The sequence below is a fragment of the Mesoplodon densirostris genome, chromosome 20 (assembly GCF_025265405.1).
Source record: "Mesoplodon densirostris isolate mMesDen1 chromosome 20, mMesDen1 primary haplotype, whole genome shotgun sequence".
In the NCBI taxonomy this organism is placed as follows: Eukaryota; Metazoa; Chordata; class Mammalia; order Artiodactyla; family Ziphiidae; genus Mesoplodon; species Mesoplodon densirostris.
In genome coordinates this window covers 25,655,628-25,665,808 of record NC_082680.1, presented here as the reverse complement: position 1 = coordinate 25,665,808, position 10,181 = coordinate 25,655,628, and the positions used below count along the sequence as shown (strand labels likewise).

The following is a 10,181-nucleotide window of genomic DNA, read 5'->3' as shown; positions in this document are numbered from 1 at the left end:
ATATCCTGAGCCATAAAACAAACCTCAACAAATTTAAAAAGAATTGAAATCATACAGAGTATGTTATCTGCCTACAATGGAATCCGTCTAGAAATTAATAACTGGAAGAATAACAGGAAAATTTCCAAACACGTGGAAAGTAAATAATATATTTATAAATAATCAATGTAGTCCCAAGGGAAATCAATGCATACATTGAACTGAATGAAAATTAAAAATACAACATCCCAAAATTTGTGGGACACAGCTAATGCAGTGCTGAGAGAAAAATGTATGGCATTAAATGCAAATACATTAGGAAGGAGGAAAAGTACCAATAATCTAAGCTCCTGACTCAAGAACCAAGAGAAAGAAGAGCAAAATCAACCGCAAGCAAGCAGAAGGGAGGAATAATAAAGATAGGGACAGAAATCATTGAAATTGAAAACGGGAAAACAATAGAGAAAATCAGTGAAACAAAGAGCTGGTGCTTTGAAAAGATTAATTGACAGACTTGTAGAGACTGACAAAAAGAGAAAAGACATAAATTTCCAATATCAGGAATGGGAATAGGGGATATCACTAAAAATATCAAATGGATAATGGAATACTATGAACAGATTTACACACATACATCTGACAATTGTGATGAAAAGAAACAATCCCTTGAAAAACACAAACTACCACGATTTCCTGCATATGAAACAGTAAAAAGTGAGCCATGCAAATGCCTGGGGAACGACCATTCTAAGCATATGAACAAGCAAATCCAAAGGGGCTGAGTTTGGGCATGCTTGGTGTGTCTGAGAAACAGCAAGGGGGCAGTGTGGGTGGAAAGCAGTGAGTGAGCTGGAGAATACTGGGAAAGAAAATTGGAGAAGTAGCAAAAGCCAGATCGTATAAGACCTTATAGTTCATGACTTTATTTTACATGGCTGTTTCTGAGTGGAATATGGACATGATCTGATTTGTGATTTGAAAGGATCACTCTGGCTGCCATGTGGAGGCAAGTGTGAAAGCAGGGAGCTGTTGGGAAGGTATAGTAATCAAGATGACATGATGTTGACCAACTTTTCATATGCTGATCTGCCACCTATATATTTTCCTTGGTGATGTGTCCAGGTCTTTTGCCCATTTTTTAATTGCATTGTTTGCTTTCTTATTGTTGAGTGTTAAGAGTTCTTTGTATAGTTTGGATAACCGGACTCTATCATATATAACGTTTGCACATATTTTCTCCTAGTCTGGACTTGTCTCATTCTCTTGACCTTTATTATCTTTCATGTCCATGGGGCCGGTAGTGATGGCCCCTCTTTTATTTCTGATATTAGTAATTTGTGTCTTCTCGCTTTTTTACTGGTTAGCCTAGGTAAGGGTTTGTCAATTTTATTGATCTTTTCAAAGAACCAACTTTTGGTTTCATTGATTTTCTGTCAATTCCCTGCTTTCAATTTCATTGATTTCTGCTCTAATTTTTATTATTTCTTCTCTTCTGCATACTTTGAATTTAATTTGGTCTTCTTTCTTTAGTTTCCTACAGTGGAAGCTTAGCATGTTGATTTTAGATGTTTTCTTTTCTAACATTCAATGATATAATTCAGTGTTACAATTTTCCCTCTAATCTCTGCTTCCGCTGCATCCCACAAATTTTGATAGGTTATATTTTCATTTTCATTTGGTTCGAAATATTTTGATTTCTCTGGAGAATTTTTCTTTGACCCATGTGTTATTTAGAAGTGTGTCGTTTAATCTTCAAATATCTGGGGATGTTCCAAAATATTGCCAAGTATTTTAGAATATTTCTGTTACTGATTTAATTGGTTTAATTCTACTGTGGTCTGAGACTATATTTTGTATGATGTCTATTCTTTGAAATATGCTAAGGTGTGTTTTGTGGCCCCGTTATACCTGTCTTTTGATGTACATATGTATGCATGTTTTCTAGGCATGTACCTTGGAGTAAAATTATTTGACTCTAGTAAGTACTGATAGACAAGTTTTCCAAAGTGGCTGTAACAATTACACCCCCACTAAGAGTGCACAAGAGTTCCATGTGTTCCATAGCTTTGCCTTTGCTCTGTATTATCAGTTTTAAACTCTGTAGCCATTTTGGTGGGTGTGTAGTAGTATATCATTGTTGTGTTAAGTTGCATTTCCCTGAATGGTTAACGAAGTTAAGCATCTTTTCACGTACTCATTGGCTATTTGGATTCCTCTTTGGTGAAGTGCTGTGTGTCTTTGGTCCCTTCCCTCCCCCTTTCTATTGGATTGTGTTTTCCTTATTGCACTGTAGATGTTCTTGCTTTATTCTGAGTATGAATTCTTTGTTTGATAAATCGAGTGCAGATTTCTTCACCTACTCCCTGGATTGTTTCCAATTCTTTTAATAGTGTCTTTTTTTTTTCTTTTTCTTGCGGTACGCGGGCCTCTCACCGTTGAGGCCTCTCCCATTGCCGAGCACAGCCCCAGCGGCCATGGCTCACGGGCCCAGCTGCTCCGCGGCACGTGGGATCCTCCCGGACCGGGGCACGAACCCGCGTCCCCTGCATTGGCAGACGGACTCTCAACCACTGCGCCACCAGGGAAGCCCTAATAGTGTCTTTTGATGAACAGTATTTCTTACTTTTAATGACATCCAGTTTATCAGTCTTTCCCTTTGTGTTTTCTAGAAGTTGATATCGTTATTATCAGCCTGCTTTTACAGAGAAGTTAATTGAGGTGCTTGGCATTGGAGCTCTCAGGACCTGGAGGACAGTGAGGCAGGCCTCTGGCAGCAATCACTGTCAGGTTCCTGCAAGCGTGCCCAGCATGTGCATGACTCTGAGAGTCAATCCCTCCTCAAATTTTGATCCCTAGACGCCTCACCTCAGTCCTGGCCCTCCCAAGGTCTTGAAAGACCTCCCTAGGTTTATCACTTCCTGTCTAGACTAGGCCAAAATAATTTTTTTTTTTTTTTTTTTTTTTTGCGGTACGCGGGCCTCTCACTGTTGTGGCCTCTCCCGTTGCGGAGCACAGGCTCCGGACTCACAGGCTCAGCGGCCATGGCTCACGGGCCCAGGCGCTCTGCGGCATGTGGGATCCTCCCGGACCGGGGCACGAACCCGTGTCCCCTGCATCGGCAGGCGGACTCTCAACCACTGAGCCACCAGTGAAGCCCCAAAATAATTTTAACTGGGTTCTCTGAGTTCGGAATTCAGTAGCTAAAAGTCAGTTTTCCTTCTCCAGTAAAACAGAGCTAAATGATCATCCTGCTCAGTCTACCAAATACTGGCAGCTGATTAAAGGTACCCAGGCCTCTGCTTTGCTTAAAAGTTTCTCAATTTTCCTGAATAGGTGACTTTGAAGGAGCTCCATCCACTCTTAGAGTTTGAGAAGCAGAAGAAAGAGGGTCTCAGGAGACTCCCAGGAACTTGAGAGGGTTGCGCGCCCCGGGCTGGCAAGTGAGGGGCGGGCGTGTGTTTCCCCAGAACCGAGGTGCCGCAGGCTTTTAAACGGGGCATCCATGAAAACCCGGATCCAGGATCGCTGGGCCTGGACGCGCCGAGGGTTATCCCCTTTCCCAAATCTCCTCTCCGAGTCTTCGCCTGAGCTCCGGCCGGGCGCAAACTGAAAGTGAAAAACCGCGGGGCTACAGCCGGCCGTAGGAGCCTACTTCTCCGTGACGAGGTGAGTGTGAACCTCTGGGTCTTGCGTGGCTTGAGCAGTGGCTTGGTGGGAGCAGAGTCTCGGTGCCGAGAAGCGAAGAGAGAGACTTGGCTGACGCGCGCGGGAGCTCGGACGCTGCCCACCGGACTCACAGCCGTAGGAAACCTCTTTGTGCCCAGACGGGAGTGTGTGTCGAGGAAGGCGGAGTAGTATGCTGAGAAAGAATCCAAGTCTGCTTTGGGAAACCTTGGGCAGTGCTTTCCAGGGACACTGCCTGAGATGCAAACCCATCTGGCTGCTGAAAAGCACGGGTGGGAGGCAGGTGATGAGCAGGGGCCTCGGCGGGAGCGCCGGGAAGCGCGCGGGTTCCTGTCTCCTCCACCCCTACCCCCCTTCCAAGGAAGGTTTTCGCGTACCTCCCCGTCTGCCATGATCTTCCCAGCTCCACCAATTCCAGAACCTAACTCCGCCTCTGTGCTTTGTGAACGGCTTCCTTCTTCCCCGTGTCTTGACTGAGAATCACTTGTTGCTAAATTTGTGTGCTGAAGTAGGAGCGATTCTGGCTGTCGAGCTGTAGAGAGCATTGCGTATTTAACGGAGAAGATGCTCCTCGAGAGTCCCCGGCACTGCAGGCTTTGCTTATCACATGCAAGCCATTTCTTATGTATTTTTGCACCTGATTAGCGCCCTCAGAACTCAGCTAGTGTAATGTATAAAAAGAACATTGGTGTGATTTAAAGACATTTTGGGGAGATCTTTTAACGCTTCTTTAATATACAAGCAAATGCCACGCAAAATGACTGTTTTGCTCCAGCAGGCCCCAATTGTCACAGCGCCCTGCGATAGTCGGGTAGAGTAGTATGCATGTCGTGACTTGGATTGTTCATTTCATTTGAGGGCTGCTTGTAATTTTGAATCTGGCAAGTTGGTCTTCAGGACCTCAATCTCCTTATACATCCTTACTTCTCTGAAAATGAGACACCCTAGAAGCTCATGACCACTGGTGGGCTTGTTAGTGATGTCACTCTACAACTAGGGCATTGTTTCTCCTGCCTGGTCCACGTGGTCTCCCAAGGGGGACTCTTAAGTGGGTCCTGGCTACTATCTGCATTGAATAAGCAGCACAGGTATTTGCACAATAGAGCGGCAGAGCCACCAATCTAGCCTCAATGTTAGAACTTCCCCCCTCTCCTGCCGGTAAGCCAGAGGCAATGTCCTAGCATCCGAGGATCATTTAGGTCTGCCCCATTTTTGAAATTGCTGTCCTGACTCTTCATTCGCTGCCTTCCTGCTAGATGGCAGTGTGTAACAGTGAATTTAAATATAGTCTCAGCTGTTACTGTTCTATGGCTCATCTTAAATTCTTCAACTAAAAAAAAAAAGTTTTCAAGTTTTATCTTAAAACAACATTTTTGAAAAAAATTCACACGAGGGTTAAAGTTAGGAAATAAAGAAAATGAACGTATTGTTTGGACAAACAATGATGTGATTCATGTATGTGTAATTATTGCTCAGTTTGCAGACGTTTCCAACCCATATTTAAATGCTCTCTAAATTTGGAATGTAAAGAGTGATTTCAGTAAGGAATCTAGTACCTAATTCAATTACCAGCATTCTACAATAAACATTTGTAATAGGGTTCTTGACCATGAGTTTTTAAAAATTAAAAAGAAATAAGTTTATCTTTATTTACAGTATTTTTCAGATATTTATTTACTTGAGAATAAAATTGGAGTTTTCAGAAGTTAATGTTGAATTACTCAAAAGGAGAATAAAGATCAAGTAATCCTAAAACTTGTCATATAGAAGTATTGCTTGTTTTATATATTTCCAGAAAGCTTTAGTTTGTGATGACTCAGATTGTCTTGATCACTGTCTCTTTACTTGATTAATTTTTCTTCTATGTGGTGCTCTTGGACACTATTCATGGGATCAGAGAGCTTAATTTTGGGGTGCGACCTCAGAAGATCATCTGGTCCAGCCCTTCGTCTTTAGGCATCTGAAGTATCAGCCAGATTTTGTCATTGTTAATCGGTTCCTCACTCATGATTACATGAATGATCGAAGCGGTTGAGGGCCTTTAATTCACAACTTTTTGCCAGGAAGGAAAATTGTTACTGAGTAACCAGTAAGCCCTTGTTGGAGAAAGAACAGTTGCAAAGAACACCTTCCAAGGAAAAAGACGAGAAAGAAAGAGTCCTATTCTCAAGGCGCTGGTTCAGCTCTTAGTGTGACACAGAGTTTTCCCAGTCTTGGACCGCTCTCCTCCATTTAAAAAACCTATTTTTTTGGAATGCTTTTATTTGGGTCTTTATTTTATTTACTTATTTATTTAGCGGTATGCAGGCCTCTCACTGTTGTGGCCTCTCCCGTTGAGGAGCAGAGGCTCCGGACATGCAGGCTCAGCGGCCATGGCTACGGGCCCACCCGCTCCACGGCGTGTGGGATCCTCCCGGACCGGGGCACGAACCCGTGTCCCCTGCATCGGCAGGCGGACTTTCAACAACTGCGCCACCAGGGAAACCCTATTTGGGTCTTTATATCAGTCTTTTTATTTAATTGTCTGTCTGGGTTTGTTTTTATCTAGTTTCTACATTAAGTAGACCCACTAAGTGAGATTGTATAAATACTGTATAATTTGAGTGCTTCAGTATGTGTCTGGAATTTAAGAATGGCATCACCTTCAGCTCTGCAATAGAAAAGTAAAGGTGCTCGTGCAACAACTTCCTTCCCCCCGTTAATCACCCCCGTTAATCACCAGTCTTGATTCACGAGGCTGTCAGTATCCCTTTCTCTCTCATTATTCTCTATTTGTTTCTCCTGCAATGTGTGATTAGTCCAAGAGGATCACCTTCCCAGATACAAATCTGCAAGCCAGAGCACTCTTTACTTAAAAATAAATACTCAGCAAAATATGAAGTCTATCTAAAAAAAGGGTGAGGAACACATTAACACAAATAAATGTTAATAAAGAAAACTGGATGAAAGTGGAAACTGTGGAACCATCACACCATGCTCGTCAGGCCAAGGGACAGTCTTCTGATAATTAACAACGTTGGCCAACTTTTTTTTTTGTTTACGTTAGTCAACTTTTTAATGTTCGACGGTTGTTTTATATGGACCCAATAAAGCAGCTTTAAAGAGTTTCCTAAAACCCCCCAGCATTCTCTCCACTGCTGTGATAGAAATAAGCACAAGGTATGGATCTAGATCTCCTGACTTGGTACTGGGGAAGAGTAACCCTTCCCAAAGCAGGTAGCCTTGAACGTCCAGGAGAATGGCTATGGTAGTGAAAGAGGTATGGGTGTTGTAGGTAGGAACCAGAGCACAGAACAGGAAGCTGTGTCCTAGGAACAGCCAGAACAAAGGGTATGTGTGGTAGAAGCTAGAGAAGTAGGGTGGGGTCCAGGGGGTCTTGTTTTCTAAACTGATGAATTTGGTCTTTATCTTGAACTCTTTGGGAAGCCACTGATGGATTTTAATCAGAGGAGAGATATCCAATCTACATTACAGCAACATCTCTACAGCTGAATGGAGGATGCTAGTGGGTCAGACTGGTAGAAATCCCAGTTATCGAGCTTTTGAAGTCACCAAGTAGGAATGGATGAGGAGTGTCAGTGAGGACAAGTAGGGTTGAAGCGAGTTAGTTAAAAATTGCCTGGAGAGTTGTCCGGAGGCCCTTAGACCTTCCCATCTGCCTGCCTTGTCATCAGCCTTTCCCAGGACAGCACCCTACTTAAAGGGACGCTCCGAGGGTTTCCCCATCATAAAATGAAAACAGGTTGGGAGAGTCAACTTATTTGAAAATGGCACTTTGGTGTGAATAATTTAAGTTTGGTAATTAGATACATTCCTTTGAAAGGCTCTCCCTGATACACCCTTAAACTCAGTTAAGACAGTCGCTCATTAACCCAAATGACTTACCAATCACTAGAGGAGAGATGATCCAAGGAGGCTTCCCAGAGCTCCCCGGTGTGTGTCACCTAGGGTTGGCTTCTCATTTTACACTCAGAGACACAGGGCAGAAGTCTTCTTAGTCCCATTTCTGAGACCCTTAAGCTGCACTTTGGACCGGCCCTGTGTGGCTGACATCTGAAGCTGGCATCCTCAGGCTGCTAATTCACTTTAAGCTGTTCAATCTCTCTTCTGTCCATTTTAATTCAAATTAAAGCGGACAACGCTGAAATTATTTTGGAGTGAAAGTGTTGCTGGTTTTGATGGGATAGCACTTGCAGGAGTGTGAGATGGTCACGCTCAGCTCCAGACCCCTCTCTGGGCAGCAGATGGCTGGCCCCAGGCCGTGCACATAGCCGTAAGATGCATTTCAGAGCTCAGTGCTTGGGTCAAGAGGGTCGGTTAGTAAGTCCATTTCAGATGTTATCTACATGGTTGTCTGAACAAACACACACTACTCCAGCCTGGGAAGGAGTGTTCTGGGGCACTCTCTTGGAGGACTCTGAGATTCACCCTGGGGGCAACGATGAAACAGAAGGGAGCTTTCTTCTTGGGGACCCATTGGAGTCCCATTGTATTGGAGCTTGTTGGCCTTCACGGTGCTCTCTGCAAGCCCATCTGTCCCACCAGCTGGGGAACTGCTTACTTAATGAAAAATTCCCAGGTAATTAATGCCATACGTATATTAGATTGATGTGCCCCAAGGCCTGGTTGATTGCTGCCTGCTCTAATTCATAATACCATCTACACTAGCTGATTCTATTCTTTAGTGGTGGGTATTTACCCACAGCTCAGTCCTTGAGACCATACAATGTACTTATGGTGTGGGGAATATAACCTAAATTGAGATCTTTGGATGGAAGGGAATTTGTAACCTTAAATTCTTCTGTCATAATTTGTACAGCCATGTAAAGACTTAAAAAGGCCCGAGGTCAGGTCTGAGCCATGTACTAGCTGTAAAAATATCCCGAACTGTGTCCTCACACACTCTCTCCATCTTCTGTTTTCCTTTATTCTTTTGTCCTCTTAACAAGCTGTCACTATTTTCCCCTTCTCTTTCTTTTCCACTGATCTTGGAGTCAGGTGACCTGATTTCTAGACCCACGTCATCTTTAAAAACTATGATCGTGGGTAAATCACTTAAACTTATCAAGGATTGGTTTCCTTATTTTTGGGAACCGAGAATACTAATAATAATGGCCGAACCTACATTACAAAGTGGTTAATGGATAAGATTGAGTGGAGAGATGTATTGAAAAATCTTTTGAAAATGATTTAGCTTTATATCCACTTAAAGTGGTAATATTATTTCATTACCTAATCTGGGTTACATTAATTGTAGTTATAATAAATTGCTGTTGCATATAAAACAAAAATAGATAACCTTTCTATTATAAAAGGGAAAGAAATAATGAGAGTTAACATTTATTCTTCACTGTGAAGAAACTGGGGCTTAGAAAGATTTAGCAACTTGTCCAAATGTATATTACATATAAATGACAGCTAGGATTGGTGCCCAGATGTGCCAACTCCCCATTTTATCTGATTAATAGCTACTAGCATCTGCTGAGTAGAAGGAAAGGCACTTTTCAGGTTCTTTTGGACTTTTGATACTTTTTTCCCTGGTACATCATCTGACAGAGAGCTATTGTACACAGGTTTTTCTCTGTGATTTAGGCAGATAAGCTGTGAGTGTTAGTATTATCTGGTGGGAATTTTATAGCCTTTGTGTTAACAAAATATAAAAAGAATGTGTGAACTTTGGAGTCTGACTAGTTTCTGGTTGTATTACTCATCAACGTTACAGTCTTGGGCAAGTTACTTTACTTCCTTCAAATTCAGTTTTCTTACCCTTAAAAATGAGGCTAAAAATTGCTGCTTCATGAATTGTTGGGAGGACTGAATGAGCTCATGCATGCTGAGTACTTAAGAAAGGACGTAATAGGTCACTCAACAAATATTCATGATCTCTTTTTCTTTGGCAAAGTATTTCCTCCTGTGAAGTTCCAGTTGATCTGTTAGTATCATCCTTTATATGAATTCAACTTCATTTTCCACTTAAAGCTATGATAAAAATTATAATAATATTTAAACATGAGGACAGCAAACCTTTCTTGGATATTTATTATGTGTCAGGCTCTGAAATAAGTGTTTTGCCAGTTTTATCTCATAGAATTCTCACAGTAACTCTCTGATTAAGCACATTATTTTCTACATTTTGGGAATTGAATCAAGGACAGGCTGGGAAGTTGAGATTTGAATGCTGGCAGGCTGACTCTAGAGCCCATTCTATTAGGCATTGTGGATTGTGAGACTTCCATGGATGAAAGAAGAAAACTGCGGTTTTGGCGGTTTCTGAGACCAAGAGTTATTTTGTTTCTGAGGAGAAGAAATAGCCTAGACTTAAAAGTTAATTAAGGTAGATGCATGAGAGGGGAGCATACCTTTAAGACCAAGGCATTTAACCAGAATTCTACATCATTTTTATATTTCTCACTGTATCTTCAATTCTGTGTCTGAGAGGTGTACAGTCAGATCTTAGGATCAGCCCTTGGAGCACTCCCTTCCTCTGGAATGTTGATCCTTGCTTTCCTCTGAACTCC

At 42.3% G+C, this 10,181-nt stretch overlaps 1 protein-coding gene across 1 annotated transcript in view; it reads left to right on the top strand.

The window, feature by feature from the left end:
• Positions 1–3,563: 3,563 nt before the first annotated feature.
• The window catches only part of FUT10 (fucosyltransferase 10), a 79,856-nt gene continuing 73,238 nt past the window's right edge, over positions 3,564–10,181 (top strand). The window contains exon 1 of the mRNA XM_060085834.1: positions 3,564–3,645. The gene's annotated coding sequence lies outside the window, so the exon portion shown is untranslated. The remainder of the gene's footprint in view (positions 3,646–10,181) is intronic.